At 40.3% G+C, this 16,916-nt stretch overlaps 1 long non-coding RNA gene across 3 annotated transcripts in view; it reads right to left on the reverse strand.

The window, feature by feature from the left end:
- The window catches only part of LOC139673267 (uncharacterized), a 77,307-nt gene that overhangs the window by 44,233 nt on the left and 16,158 nt on the right, over window positions 1–16,916 (reverse strand). For all 3 annotated transcript variants that reach the window (XR_011698085.1, XR_011698086.1, XR_011698084.1), the window contains exon 2: window positions 14,839–14,896. This is a non-coding gene — a long non-coding RNA (uncharacterized lncRNA). The remainder of the gene's footprint in view (window positions 1–14,838; window positions 14,897–16,916) is intronic.

Consider the following 16,916-nt stretch of genomic DNA (forward strand, 5'->3'; position numbering starts at 1 on the left):
CTAATGAATAACAAAAGCCTGTGCTAGGAGTTTCTAAGAAGGAACAGGAAAGGAAAAACAATGAGCTCATGCCTTCTGACCTTGCTTGTTTTTAGCCTGGTTTCCTATGGCAACAAGGCTTGTGATCATGCTGTGTATGTCCATGTGTATGTACTTGTGCATATAAAAGTCAGACGGAAAGTGACCATCAGAGTGTTCAATAACTGTTGAATGCACTGCTAGTCTGCAGTCAGACCTGGCACTTAAATACAGGTCTCAATGATAATTAAGTTCCTGCAAGTTTTGTGAAATCAAGTGGCCACCAAGACTAGAGAGACCTGTTCAAAGTTAGAGGAAAAGGCTGCACTGTGAGTACATGCCTAGTTAGGCACCTGTGAATCCACACAGGAGAGAGTAGTTATGAAGGGCCCAGCTGCAGGAGAAGCATCCATCAAAATTTACAGAAAGACACAAAACAACCCTAGGAAATCAGCTTTGTTAGGTCTCATGCTAGTGTATGTATGACATTCAGGTGACGTTCCTTTTCCTGCTTTTCCTGGTGAAAGTTAGCAAGGACATCTCCATTGCTGGTCCTCAGGAAGCTAATCGTGATAAACATCAGGAAGACAAGAACTTTCCATTCAGATTTTTTTTAAACACAGTGATATGTCAATAGCCATATAAATAAAATGTGTTGCAAGACAAGATTCGATGACCACCTTCTTCAACAAAAGGCCGAGAAAGATCATAGTCAGCTTAGCTGAGTCCTCTAAAGAGAGCTGAGAAAAAAAGTGTTGGCACTTGTTGACATTGTTGAGTGTATGCCAGATAAAGGACAGGTAAGTTCTGGTCAGCGTGATTTGGGAAGACCCACTGAAACTTTTTCATTTATCCTTGTACATAGCCTTCTGACACAGCAGGCTGCCTTCTTTCTTCCTTTCAGAATTTTTTAACAACAGAGAGAGAACGTGTGACTGCCAGACAGGAACCTTCAAAAACCATTCTAAACCAGGATATTCAGATGGGATCACCAAGCTACACTAGTAATAGAAGTGAAGAAAGTAGAATAAATGTGTATGCCAATCTCCACAGGTCAATAACCAGCTGCCTAAGAACAGTCAGTCTGAAATTGTATTGGCTTGTTGAAGCCTCCATTTTACTGAACTATGTTTCAGGTAAACACTACATACCATTTGAAAAACAGATGTCTGTCCAGAGTTACACTGAAAAGCTGGTTGAGACTGGAGAAGGACCTGAAGTCCTGCTTTATTAATGCTCTATCTGAATCACAGAACCTAGCTATTAATTTGGGCTAGTCCTACTTACAGGACAGAAAGGAAAAGCTATTATGAAGTAGTTTGAAGAAGGAATGATGGCCAGTATTTCTGTCACTCAGTTTAGCAGATGGTCATACGTAGTATGAAGTTCTACATATGAGTAAACTCCCTCTTTCCTATAAAAGCCAAAATTGCCATTTGTCATTGCTATGTACAGTTCAATAGCTATCATGTTTGACTCTAAACAGACTGCTCTCCATGCCTGATGAAATCATATCTCTATACGCTGGCAGATCAATTTGGGGTCTTCTGATCTGGAAGTCACTCCAGAGTCATATGAAAATAGTCTTTTTGGTTTGGTAAGTCAGATGAGAAATGTTAAAATCTTCGCTCTTGATGCCATCACGTAATATGTGACTATATGTAAGGGCAGAATTTGACTTCCATAGTTTTCCTTAATTTCACTATTGTAAACATAATACTGCGTTAAAACTTAATTGCCACTTCCCAAGTAGATATATTTGTTCATATTTGCAAACATGGCTTCTAAGACTGATTTTTCTGGCCTCCTTATTTACCATTGACTACGTCCTCAGATCCCTTTTCTCTCATTGCACAAGCTTCTGCCCACATTACAAATATTCTCTGAGTTATGAAATACTCTTTTTATGTGCCTCTGTCCTTCTGCATTTACACCATACCCCTCACCTCTAAAACTGATACTGATCCCATTAAATTAAGTAGGAGCAGTATCAAGCACCAGGCAAGTAGCTTTTTCTTAGATTTGTGGCTGCAGCTTAGAAGGGGTGTGGTGAAGAGAAAAAAAAGCCTAACTAACCAAAACAAAATTCTTAGTGAAAAAATCACAGTAACTTATATATAAAAAACAAAAAAAGTCATTAATCTAATAGCATCTTTAAAAGGCCTTGTGACTCTCCACAAATTTTACAAAATGATTCCTCTTTTTGGAAATTTTTCAACCAAATATCACCAGATGGGAAGATTTCTAGATGTTTGAATGTTACATATAAATTTAACTAAATCAGGACCAAAAGTTTCAACAATCACAATTATTAGATTTGATTAAGATATCAAGTATTTAGGTTAACTTTATCTTATGGTCCCAAAATAGACAAACAGTTTCATTTATGTGTTATGTGTCCCAAGCAATCCATTTCATGAAATATACTGTCATATTTCTTGATGACCATGGCATGCATGTGTAATTGAAAATAAAACTTTGTATCTGTAGCCCTTCACTGTTGCCTCCTCCATCCAAATATCTGCAGTTTCCTAGCCTGCAAACACGTACTTGTTTCAGGAGCCCTGTGGCTTAGACTACTCACAAAATTAGACTTATTCATATGTACAGAAGTGTTTATAGCCTCAGACCTGAACCCCTAAGCTTACAAAAGAGACTAACCCAAGTAGTGACTGCTCAAAACAAGAAAACTTCAGCATAGAGAATTCAGTGCTTTGAAGGCTTTGAAGAATCAATGTAAGTTAAAGAGGGGAAACTCTTATTTGAAAGACAAGGTATTTCTAAGGAAAATGCTAGTAATATATGTAGAAATAGAGGATTAGAATCATACAGAAATGAAAACCTGCTTCATACACTGTTCAGAAAGAAACAGCAAGTAAAATATCAAATAAAAAGCAATGACTGGGATGGTCAGTAATAACTGACAAGTAAATAAATTGTTAATCAGTAGTTTAAATGGAGGTGGGAAAAAAAAATCCAGGCTTTGTTCTCAACAGCAAAATGCTTTTATATTTTTAATTTCAAAATTAAAATAAAAATATGACTGTTACTGGCAAGTAAATAAGAAAAGAGGATTCATATTTAATTTTAGTATTCATATTTACTAAATAACATGTATATTAACAGATGATAGAGTGATAAAATGGCATTATGCTGCTCTGACAATTTTTTTCTGATCCAAACTTGTTTAACATTTAGCTTTTACTACTACCTCAATGGAATTATTTTTCCTTCCTATTTTGGGTTACTTTCAGATAAAAAAAATCATCCTAAACCTGCTTTGTTAGTTGTAAATGTGCAGAATACTTTTTTTTGCATATGATTGAGCCAAAACATGCTTTCTTTATGTATCTGAATTGTCCATATAAAGCCAATGGACTGAGTCCTGCTTACGTATAATAGGACAAGATTCATGGGACAGATCAATATGGATTTGGCTGTTATCTAAACATGCAATTAATTTTTGTTTTATTAGCTATAACAGTCATTATGCACTTATATATCAATAACCCCCTGTCCAGCTGTAGCAAGAATGACAGAGTAAAGGTTTAAATTTTTTGTTTGTTCTCAGCTTCAATATAAATTTGGATTTTTTTTTCCAAAGGATGAAAAGGAATAATACTCATGGCTAATTTTTAATGCAAGTTTATGTTCTGGCCTCTCAGATAAATACTTTCATTTACTGCAAACAAGACTGTGGTAAATAATGTACAGAAAGTGAGTTACATTTGGCCTTGATGCACACAGGCATAGAAACTGTATCATGGCTAACAGACATACTTACCTTCGCCCCTGCCCCGCCAAAGCATTCTCTTACTTCCATGCTAGATGTATGAATAAGTATATACAAAGTAAAACTTTCATTAGGGCTTACTTCTACTAGGCAAATGTGCTTCTTTAGGTTTAAAAACATCTTCTAGGTCTCCATTACAACACTACCTAACTCTAGAATAAATAAAACAAAGCTATTACAAATATTCTTTTAAATAAGAAGTCACACTTGCATTCATCATGCATCCAGATCTTCCAATTTCAGAGCGAGCCTCCAAGTACTTTTGGTATCTTTTTGATGTTTTTCTTTTTGGCATTCAGTTTGCTTTGGTTTTGCTCCTTCTCACTAGATAGATTAGCTCTATCCTTGACACAGCAGGCATTGAAAAGGGAGGCTGCTGGCTCAGCTGACCAGTATTGGCCACTGCAGCTCCAAGGGATGTCACACGTTACACACCTACCTCTTTACAAGACTAAAATCCACTAAAGTTAGAAACTATTTGGGACAAAAGAGCAGGCCCAAATATATTGCATTTTATTTTGTCCCAGGTTTTCTAACAGCCTGAGCTAGTGTTGTGGCAGGGCATTGGGTACACCAGCTGGGCATGATCTGGTGCCACAGCTGCAAGTGGCCTCAACACAATGGTGCATGTCCCCTTTCCTGACTACTCACCCTGTCCAAAATGCTACCACAGCCTTACATGTCTACTGGACAAAGATAGTGGGGGACTGACTGCACAGATGGGTTTCACCCAAGGCTGATGCCTAGATAACCAAATGGTCACATTTCATTGTGCTCTATTAGCACAACTTGCACCTTTCAGGATGCCCTTAGATCCAAGATCTTCTATTCACTCCACTGAATTTCTGTTAGTCAAATTCCATACTGTTCAGGGCTGCTAGAAATGACAGAGAGCAAGTTGACTTGTTTTCTTCTTCATAGCTTTTCCCAAAATTCAATTAGATCTAACTGTGGTTACCTTTCAGATACCAGAAATCAGTATCTTATTTATTCTTAAAGCTGATATAGAAAAAAGTGCCGTAAGTTTGGAGACCATCCATAAAGCTAAAAAACAACAGCCTAAAATTTCAAACTTGCTTGTCTCAGGTTTAGGGTCCTCAACTAGGCAGCAGGAAAGGCAAGCCAATAAATAAAAGCATTTTAAATCAAGGAACAGTTATTTATTTTAATGTCTATGATACATACAGACACTAAAGCCCACCTATGAAAGCAATCACTATTTTTATCTCTGTAATTAATCAAGTGGACATTAATAGGAAAATTTGAATAATAAAGTAAGCAGGTATTGGCCCATATTTGCTTTACCGCTATGGAGTGGTAAAAAAAAATCTCTTCTGGTGTGTTAGACACTTCAGATACATGTTCATAACTTCTCAGTTTTTGTGGCAGAGACATTACAGTCTGTTTCCAAACAAAAATCGTGACATGAAATGGTCCAGAAAATAATTGTGATCTTCAAGGACAAATTAAAATGGAAAAAAACCAGCAAAAATTATTCTGCTGGTTTTCCCATTGAAGGCTAAATAATGGCTATTCCCCTAGATATAAAAAAACCCAAAGGTGCATAAAGAGGGGACCACTGTTACACAACTCTTCTCATATACTGCCTCACGGATATGTGTCTACCAAATGCATGCACAAAGCCACAACCAAACTACACAAAACATATGTGTTTTTAATGGACAGATAGATGAATAAAATTTACATGGCTACATATACACACATACACAGAGAAATCATGACAGCTGTTGCCCTCAAATAAGCAAGGCTACTGAATGGACTGATGGAATTTCTATTCAGTGAAAAAATAGCTCTTAATTTCAGTGGGATTTGGATCACACACATTTGATTAAACTAGTAAAGACTACATATGCACCTTATAGACAGGTATGTTAAAACATTTTCAAAGGAACTACCTGTGAAATCCCTCTCCAGCATAACTGTTTCACTACATATGAGAACTATACTACAGTTTCTTGAACTTAAAAATCTATTATTCTAAACAAATGTCCTAAAACAAATGAACGAAAGACAGATTCTCTTGATTCTATTTATTATTTTCAGTTGCTATACTTTTCCTGTATTTTTAATGCACATATGCCTACATATATGCACCTATACCCAATCCCCCACATACAGAATTCTACTATGCTAGTTCTAATTGATGCAAAAAAGTCCTCTAACAGGAATGAATCAAGAGACTGATTTAGTTTAATAAGAGTGAAAAGCAATGACCATTATTTAATTGAAACAGTGTTGGCTAAAATTTCACATAGGGAGTAGGGAGAGTACAGGAAGATATGCTTAAATAGTATCAGTGAGTTCAGTAGTTATATGTTAGATGATGGGGGGGAATGGACAGACTGGGGTCTTTTATTCATCAGCACACTGAAATTAATCTATAAAGAAAATAATGATTAAATGCAGTGTTACTTTATGCAGAACAATGTTTTCTTCCATTTCAACCTCATCAGATTTTTCTGATTTTTTTCTAAGATTGCTTTTGTTGCATGTAATATCTGCTTAAAGTTGGGCAGCAAGTAAAATACCTAAATTGTGAGTTTCTACTGTATATAAATATGTCAACTGAATAAAATAAATTAAGGAGATGAATGTGGCTCAAAGGAAGAGGTCAAATAACTTCATAATAAGAAATTATCACTCTTGAACCAGTAATTTTTGTATACAAGTCTAAAGGAGTTTTACTAATGGCTTCAGTGTAGGAGCAGAACTAACTCCATAATCTCATGAACCATATGGGAAAGTAAATGAAGGTCTCAGGCAAAAAGATAGAGTATAAGAAGTAACAAGGGTTTCAGCACTTGTGCTCATTTGGGAATCTTTATTCCTATTGGCATGACAGTACTTGGTCACATTTCGTTTACTCTGTGCTAAACTGCAGGATGTTCATTCGCAGTTTGGCAGCTGCATTACACATGTATTTTTAAAACACATTACATTAAGATAGGAATAGTTTGACTATGACTAATCAGAAAAGGAAAAAAGCAAGCAAACTAACAAACAAGGTAGTAATGATTAGTGTGATACAAGTTTGGAAGGTCTCTGTTCAGTTATCAGGCAATAATTAAGTGTTAAAAAAATTAAAATTATTTTTTTAAAAAACCCAAAATATTCCCACTCTCATGAGCAGAAAGGACCAAGAGAACCAAATATTCCTCTCAGGCTTTGAATAGCTCTCCTGCCCTGGAGTAAATGTAGCATGGGGCAGTGAATTAAAAAAGCCAGAATATCTGTTGCTATTAGGTTTACTAAGCACGTGAGCAGATAGTCAGTCCCAGAGTGCCAGAACTACACCTTACGAAACCTGTTTAAACTAACAAGAAATGTAAATTTACCGAAACCAGGATACTTCAGGGAAGGCTGTGTGGTCTTTATCCCACTTCTGTGACTGGACAATCAAAACTAAAGCAAAATTCAGCAAGAGCTTGATTTTCAATACAAAGAAGATATTTTTACCCACTGTGAAAAGGAACAGAAAAGATATCAGATGCAGTAGTGCAAGACAAAAGGCCTTTCCCTCCAAGCATCTGTGTCTCTTTGCAGCATTTACTGCTGTGAGGAGCCCTATTGTGGTCAGGCTAAGTCCTGTTAGAAGACTGCTTGGAAGAGGAAAGCCCTTGCTTCATCAAGATGTAGTTACTCTTCTCAAAAAATAGCTGCTGGGTTTGCAAACAATGTACAAAGCTTTGTATTGCAACAGATTTTTGGTGAATACAGCCATAAAATATTTTCTTGACTGAATAGTTAAAATTGGGGTTAAAAAATGGAGAAAGTTGCAGAAATGCAGGTAATGGTCAATAAACATTACTTTTAAAAATGTCCTTAATTCCATAAACTGTGAAATAATAAAATAGTCTGCTTTGTACTTCAGCATAATTAATACTGGATAGGTTTTTAGAAAGTTAGTAAATATTTATGAAATGAACTATAATTTTCTTAGGGTACATTAAAACCTGTAAATCAGTAAACCATCTTCAATTGTTTGCAAAACTTATACATAGGAAGAAAAGGATCACATTTTGCCTTTATTATTTTTACTATGGATTTCCGTGCACACATATTTGTGGATATGTCTACATGTGCACACACACATCTGTCCATGCAACATAAAATAATCTTGATGCACATCGAAAGACTTGCATATTCACAAATAATGGGTAAGAAAATGCAAAAAATGCATCTTGTATAATCGTTAAAACAAGTTTAAAGTATTGTGCAAATTTAAAACTGTTAGGTAAAAAATGTCATGGTTTCTGATACTAATTTTATTTTAAAGAGCAAAACCAGAAAGCACTTGGAGAACCTATTAAAAAACCAAACAAACAAGGGTCAATCTTGATTTCCCTTTTTATGGGTTTTTATCATCACATTTCATTCAGTTTGGTCAGTAAAAAACAAAACAAAACAAAACAAAAAAAAAAGACAACCTAAAAGATCAGTTATTTATCTTCCTGTTCTAGCAATATTACCTCCTTGCTGTCATGTACTAACACAAACCATTAGCATTTGGGTTTTGTCATTAGCTATAGTGTATTTTAATTTAATTTAAAAGCAAAAGATAGTTGGGGTTTTTTTCTGTTCCTTTTCATAAACATATGTCTGAAATTTCTTTTTTCAAAGAAAAACAAGGGACTTTGAGAAGTCATTGCCATAGGTCCTTCAAGATGACTTTGAGGGTCACACTTCAACATAACGTCCCTTATTACTGCAAGCCTGATGAGCAGAGCTCCCCAATGTTTCAGTTTAGTGACCTGGCACCCTGTTCTTTTAAGTCACACTACACACAAGTACTTCAACTTCTTAATATAGCCTAGAGATGAAGGTGTGGGTGGCCTGCCGGTATATGGATTCAAACAGTTCAGTGAACAAATAAGTATTATAAAGTTGGGGGTTTTCTTGCTTCTGTTTTCCTTCATTTGGTTCGGTTAGGTTGGTCTTTTGCTACAACTGCATGATAAAAATATGTCCACATGAGCATACACACGTACAATTACTTACAAAACTGTCTATAAAAATTTGTAACATGTCTAGTTGTTTCTTCCTTTGCACCCTTGCTTGCCTCAACTTGTCATAGCTGGGAGCACAAGCTCCCCTCTATGCCTTGTAACTTCCATCATTTGTAACATACTGAAGATGGATAATCTATCTCTAATCTAACCACTCTACCTGCAAAGTCCACATCCGTCCTGTGCAACTGGCACAGCAGCACACACCACTCTAATTTACGTAAGAAGCAATTAAGGTGAGGAACCCTAACACCTAACTCAACAGCTGAGATGATTTCTCTCACTTACATTGACAAGCCCTGATATCTGCTCATTCTGCTCCATGATGAACTTGGTGATCATCCAAGTGCAAAGGCAGTGGCCAGCCCAGCTAGTGATCATGTCTGCTGAACTGGCTGCTTAGACTCAGGTTCACCCCTCTGCCTTCTGCCCTGCCTCCCAGTTTTCATCTCCTGTGTTCACCAGGACCACTCATCTTCTGTGCATTGTAGGAAACAAGGCAGGAGGAGCAGTGTAGCAGGGGAATCAGTTGAGGGCCCTTTCCAGGGGCAGGTGTCCATGAAGGTGGGTGAAAATCTGGGAGATACAATGGAAAGAAAACAGAGAGACAGTGTGCAAGTGCTTGAATCAGGACAAAGGAGAAGGAGGACCAATGAAATAGAAATAAGGGGAAAAGAGGAAACTTTAAAAAAAATGTGGGGATTGAAAGAGGAGAAATAGGACCTGTTTTGCCACATTCTCATCATGAGCAGCTTTTAGTCATTTCTCTACCTGTGCCATATCATACTTTCCCAGCAGATGCCCCCATGAGGGTAAGGAGGGTGACTGAGAAGCATTGCTTTGATGAGGGTGAGTCTGCAAACCAATAGTGGACAGATGTTTTTAAAAGCCTACGTGTCACTCTGCTAAGCTTTTTCTTTTTTACTGGCTTCTTAAATTCTGATTTGGAAGGAAACGAGAGTTACCAGATATATTGCTGAAAAATTACACCCCCCAAAGCCATGTCATCTTTCCCCGTACTTTAAGATGTCCCTCTCTTTCTACCTCTTTGAGAAGAAATCCAATTTCTTTTCCAGCCAGAAACTGTGCCTGGCCTTATGACTGGGACACTTGGGCTGGAGACGCTTTGATGAGCAAGAGGCCACAGGAACAGAACTATGGCAAAGGCTGAGGACTGTGCCTAGGCAGGGAATCCTTCACTGCATCATCCCTGCACTGGAGATGGACAAAGAGCAAATTAGCAATGAGTATACATTTGCATCAAAATTAGCAAACATTGGTAGAGCCAGGAACTTCTAACAAGTGTAAGGATTTTTCACATTCTCTTAACAGACAAATAGCTCTTCTCTGAAATCACTGAGCATTTCTAATGTGTCAAAATAGAGCATAGGAATACAGGTAGAAAAATAAATATAACAACATAATTTGGAAAGAAAACCAGAAAGTGATAGAGACCTGGCATCAGCTAGCCACTAAGGACAAGGGCAGGTACACCAGATACGCAGAATTTTGGCGAGTCACTCAGACAGTCTCTCCAGAGAAAGACAAGGGAATTGCTGTGTTTCTGTGTTGGCTTTTGTGTCTTTGGGTGTTCACATCTCATAGTATTTATGTTGAATGAATACTGCTGACTATGTATTCTGTATATTAAAGTTAAATAACTGATAGTGTCATGGCTGCTGGCCACTTCTCCCCAACCTTTCTCCTAATTAACTGCCCTTTTTTGTCTTTACTCTTGTCCCAGGAAATGCTGACAATTTTTCCGGAGTGGACACAGTGCCATTCACTCAGCAGAAGTTCAAATGGGCCACTTCCTCCTTTCCCTCCTCCTGCTGGTAATGAGGGTGGACACCAACAGGGGCACTGACTTACATCTGTACAGTTGGGACTGTGATGCGACAAGCTGAACAACAGCAAATATTTTTTCTGGTGTTTGTCCCTATTCCTATGTTGGAAAATAACCTTATTTGCTTCAGTAAAGCTATAAACTCAGGAGTGGGGTGGGCCCTGATTTGACAGTGCTTTCTGCCTCCCACACCTCTCTGGTAGAAATGTTCACGTGAGGGAAAATAATTCAAAGGGAACAAAAATGGAAGAATCACATCCTTTAAAAAGAATGTAATTTCTCCATGGCTGTTTCCCACTGCTTTTCATTTTTTTTTCCTTCAACCATACAGTCATTTTGAAAATGCATCATTTAAAACAACCAAATTCTCAGAAGAAATTTTTTTTGCAACTCCCCTTTACAGAGAGGTTTGCACACAAACTGTGAATTTTCAGGTTTTCCAGACAGGTGAACCTTGTCCGCTTGGGCAGAAGCCCATGATAGCTTATGTTATTTAGCATGGCATTATCCCATGCTGTTTACTTATAGCTTGCTGAAAATAAGGGATGATGGAACACATTTTCCAGGGCACACCCTGACTTTATTCTTAGTAAATTGTTTACTATATTCTCGGCCTAGAAACTCACAATTCTCTGAGCCCTTTTTTAAAAAAAAACATGCCTACTTTCAGCTGTAGGGTGAAAGTGACAATAACCCCTTCACTATCTTCTCTGGCAAGCGAAGGGGGCAACTTGAGAGGATAGCCTGGCCATCCCCTGGGAGATGGAGTTGCTGCAATGGGAGAGCATGAATTTGTCAAATTCAGAGAATGAGCTTTGGGGATGAGGGAATCCTCTAATAAAATAAACATAAAATTAAATTCACCGCCCTTTTCCTCTTATGTCTCTCATCTATGCCTGTCTGGAGAGAGCAACGTGGTGCCTAGATGTTAGCACTAACAACACCACAATTCAACATTGTACAAACACAGGGGTCACATTTCACCTCTGGCTGGACTCAAGGGAATTCTCTCTTTCCTCTTGAGGACGTTAATGCTGTGTCCTGGTGACCAGCGCAGGTACCATCAGTACTGGAATACATGTCCTTGTCACCACACTATAGCTCAGCCTGTGACTACCCATACATGGACAGGAATGTGGGTCACAAGAAGCACCTGAGCTGTGCTGGTGGTCTTACTGTGGCCAAGAGGAGCAGATGGTGTCTACTAACCCCAGAGAGGTTCTACCAAAACTAAAGCTGTATTAGAAAAGAGACTCACGTCATGCTGCTACCATTTCTATGCATTTCTGCATGTGCAAACAGAAAAATAAAGCATCTTCTATCATCATTCCAAACCCATCTGAACAACAGCATCAAATATGCTATAAAATATAGGTGTCACTTCTTTTTCAGCGGAAACTTTGAGTTTCATAGGGACAAGTTCTGTAACACTTTTCTACAAATTAGGAAATTTGACTACCCAGAACTAAAACAAAATTTAGAAAATAATTCCATTTTATATTCACATGCGCATGTATTTTGTGTACATGCAAGCAGCCAACCCTGTGCCTCTGCGTGTTGCTTTGGACAGTACCAGGTCACTTACACAGAAGACTGAATGTATTAAAATAAAGTGCTACTTCTTCTCCCCACTCCAAACAAGGTCTATGGACAATGCTGCTCTTTCCTAGTTATATTTACAAATGGAAATGGATTATATTTACAAACAGAAATTAAAATGAAACAGCATAGTGTCACTTCAGTCTAAGTTTGGCTACTGTAGTGCTCTCTCTGAAGTTTGGTAAGTCTACATCCTATATTTTCCCCCAGACTACTTATCACGTCTACAGTACCATAAATCTGCCAAATTTTCCTGTCATGTCTACTGCTAATTATGTTTCATTGGGGTTTTCACTCTCACACTCCCTATGTTAGATAAAAGCAGTAGCAGTTAAGGATGCTGTAAGCACTGCTAACTGCGTTACTGGTTATCGGGGCAGTTCTAATGGTCATGCTAAACCAGTGATAACAAGAGTGGGAATATTTTGACAAAACAGACTTGTTTGGACACTGCCAGAGAGTCAACAAATCTTGTTTAGCGTTACCTAAGTAGTGCCCATAAAATATTTCAGAAAGAGAAAAAACAAAACAGAAAATTTTTTTGTCTTTTTTTTTTGGGGGGGGGGTTGGGGGGGGGGTTGGATGGTGGTGGGCAACATGACACCAACCAAATTAACCTGCCCCTGCTGAAGCTGGGGTGTACCTAGTGGTTTAAAAACCAAAAGGTATTTACTTTAATTTTTAGAAAAAGCCCCTTAGAAGTATATTTTAAAACATCTAGTGTTTAAACAAGAGTCAATAGTTATTGAAAGTTACAAAAAACCCCATCCACTACAAAACTTATCTGAAAATATAATAATAAAAATAAAAGGTAATTCACATGAATCCTTTATAAGACCGATCTCTATAGCCAGAAATGAAATGGCAGTATACTATAACTAATGCAGGTATTATAGTCAAATGTATTTGTGGTAACACATCTAAAAGAGAAAGAATGAGAACCGATGTGCAGATATTCTGTAAAAGATTTAAGTACTACTAAAAACTGGGGGAGAGGGAGGGTAGAAGGAGGGGAGGGTAAGACTGTTAATCATTATTTCATGAGGCCCATATTCACAGAGCAATTTTTTACAGATACTTGGAGGTATTTCTCTGCCCTTAACTGACAGGAATACAGGAGACTCAGAGGCCTTAAGCAGCAATTCTATTCATAGGCCCTTAGCCTTTATATAATTGTATTAAGTGCAGTAACAGACGTAAATTAACATGCACTGACCCCCTGCTCCTATCAATGTATGCCTTGACCTTTTAACAAACTTCCAGAGTAGTACTAGTTTAGTATTTGATACATCCTCTTTTGGTGGAGATTAAATGCTGGTCTACAAGGTGCATATACTCGAGGCTCTAGCAGGCCTTACCCACCTTTGGCTACAAGAATCTGCTTTTCTTTCATACCTTCAAATAAGCAGAGTTTGTCTACTTTGGTGGTAAATGAGCTGATACCAGTAAAGTGCAGTCAAGCTGTATGGGTCCTACTGGAGTGTTTGAACTAAGTCAGGTGGCAGCAGACCCCTTAACCTCTGAAGTCATCTGCCTGTAATGGCAGCTTTCTAACGGAACATGTTTTTGCTGCTTTACAGCAAATCATCCATTGCAACTCGTGGGCAGGTAACGGCCAAGAAGAAATTAGATGCCCAAATGAAAAGACAAACATGGACTTCTTGCTAAAAGCCTTTCTATGTATTTAATTTACTCATAAATGTAATTTAAAATTCAAAATATGAAAAATTAATTTTAAATTCAAAATATAAGACTTTTCTGTAGTTACCAATCTACAAACTTTTAATTTTGTAACCCGAATATATTTCCTCTTTCTCCAAAATTGCCACATCTGGATACCGAGCAGGGCACAATGATTAAAAATGACAGAAACAAGGATATGTTTTGTTGTTTTACTGAGATGGGGTCCTTTTACTTTTAAAACACATACTATAAATTAATTTGTCTCTTGATTTTGTACCTGATGACTACAGTGGTAGGCAGAAAATTGTACTAGCTGTCTCAAGGATTGTGAATTAAAAAAAAAAAAGAAAAAAAGAAACCAATAACACAAAAACTGCAAGAACTGCGAATGTCGGACAATGCATTTAACTATGAAGTGGAACAGTGTTAACTAGCAAATGAAGAAAGAAACATGAGGTAAGTAAAGAGATTTTAGGCCATGCTCACTAACTTTTTCCCTTTCCCACCTTCTTACAACGACAGGTTTCACTTGAAATCAATGCAACAGCCTGTTTATATATAATTTATATCAACTTTACTTGGGTTTTCCCCCTCTTTCAATGTTCTGACCTCCCTTCCACCAGCCTGGGCTTTCCCCGCCTGGATGAGAGGTGGTTGCCTGCATGCAGGGGCTGCAGGTTCTGCCCCGGTCCCGTCAGTGCTGGGGCTCTGGAGGCAGCTGTGGCCTAAGGCTATGTTAGGCCAAGGCTGGCTGTCATCAGTGCCAGGAATGGCAGTAGCCGGGAACACAGACGGCTCCGCGGCTTCTGGGAGAGCACCATATGAGGGAACCCCGGGGGTGTGGCGGAAACCCGTCGTGTCGCTGCTCTCACCTGCCTGCGACCCTCGCTGCTCCCACGGGCGCCTTCGGCCTCGACGGCAGATCCGCACCTGGGGGAAATGGAGAGGGAAAGCAGCGTTATACGGGTCGGGGCTGGCTCCCGCAGGGGTCTCTGCTCCTCCCCGACTCACCTGGCTGCGGCTTGCCCTGAAGCCTCGAGGGGACCGGAGACTGGCTCACGGCCCTAGCTGGGCGTCCATGTCACCCGAGGGGACACACACACACACACATACACATACACACACAGAGCACCAGAGTGGAGACCCTCCAGCAACCTCACGCCCAGCCCCAGCATAGTACGTCGGAGGAGGCGAGGCCAGCCCAGGCCGTGCCCTGGCAGGGCCAGGCGAGGGCCCGACGGGAGGAGAAGAGGGCCGGGGCTTTCCCGGGGCGGCCCGGAGGGGATACCGGGGGTGGGTGCTTGGTCGGCCGGGGCAGGCGCGGCAGCGGCCCGGACCGCCCGACGTGTGCAAGTGTCCCGCAACAGAGAGGAGCCCGCGAGGAGCGAGGACTGGGAGAGGGGCAGGGCAGGCAGGGAGCAGAGAGGGGCAGGGCTGCTGAGGAGAGGCGCCCCGTGGAGCTGCGGCGGTCGCCGAGCCCGTCCAGGGGCAGCCCCCGAGCAGAAGGGAAAGGCTGCCGTTCCACCCGCAGCAGCCGCAGCCCTGGGCATGGCAGCAACAGTTGGCTGGCAAGGTAAAGAGACGTGGAGCTGCACCACCGTGGCTCGTGTTTCCACTCGCGCCTGAGCTGCCCCCTCAAATCACTGCTGGTTTTTATTCTCTTGAGGGACGACGGCAGACAGGGAACGAAAGGATGCTTTTTTAGCCTTAGCTTGGCTGATCCCTCTTACCACTTCTCTCTTCTTTTTTATCAAGTTCCCTCTACTACCTCTTGTCTCCCTTTAGAATATGCTCAAATGAATAAAAACACCATAAAGACGTTTGCTGGAGACCGAAAAGTACAAATGTCTCCTTTTTTTTCTCTAAATAGAAGAGGATAAATAATTATGGAAATGCGAGTCTACTTGAAAGATACTGTGACCCTTCCACCTTTGTTTGCATCAAGCCAGCTAGTACTCAAGCTACGTGTCCTGAGCAAGAAGGAACGGATGGAGGGTGCTTTTCCTTTGCCTTCTTTCCTCACTTATCCTTTAGTCGGCCTTTTACTCTTTTCTAAAGTGCAAGCAGGTCTTCAAAATCTGTTTTATCTCTCGAGAAATATGAACTTTTAGCCTCGACTGTGGTCCTAGTCCGATCTCTCCTATGCAGGCTTCCCTGAAATGCAAAGATCAGCCCTTTCTCAGTCGGATCTCCCTCCGTGCCGCTGTCCGGTGGGGGGCAGAGGGGAGACCCCTTGTAGTTTCTAACAGCTGAGACATTAGATCGCCCCCCCTCTCCTTTTTATTTTACAGCCGGGCAAACCATAGGCCCCTGTGTTGCGTCAAGCGGCCACTCTGCTACCAACTTGCTGCTTAGATCTTGTCTCTTTCACGAAGCTGATCTGCACGGACAGATCTGCTCTTAATCGCTCCTTCTTTTGGGGGACGGCAGTCAGGGTGGATTTCTCTTAGCTATTTATTTCTTGCCCACGGAATCTGGGCTGGTAATTACTGCAAAGAGAGGGGAAATGCAGCTTCCCAACTCCTGCCTGAGATGCTCTCAGTGCTATATGCATGCAAAAGGCAGTTTCAGAACCACAGAGCTAGTGCTGATGCTGCTTTGCTCGCTTGCAATCACCTCGTCCAAAAGCATCGCCTCGGCTGGGTTTTCCCTCCGAATCTGCCTTTTTTACCCTTTTCAGGGTCACTAGTTTTTGGGGAAAGAGTGATCGGAGAGATCACCGGACTGCAAGTTGCTTAAAATCAGGTTGGAAGTGGGCAGGGGGGAGGGAGGCGCCTTTGGCAAGCGCTTCCATGGTGCATCTCCTGCTAACTGGGGTCTCCCCCAAACCGCGGCTGATCCGTGCACCTCCCCCTCCTCCTCCCTCCCTATTATTTATGGGGCGATCCCAGTAAATCCCACCTCCCCACCTCGAAATAAGCCGAGGATCACGATTACAGAGCATTTAATG

Source organism: Pithys albifrons, chromosome 6 (assembly GCF_047495875.1).
Source record: "Pithys albifrons albifrons isolate INPA30051 chromosome 6, PitAlb_v1, whole genome shotgun sequence".
In the NCBI taxonomy this organism is placed as follows: Eukaryota; Metazoa; Chordata; class Aves; order Passeriformes; family Thamnophilidae; genus Pithys; species Pithys albifrons.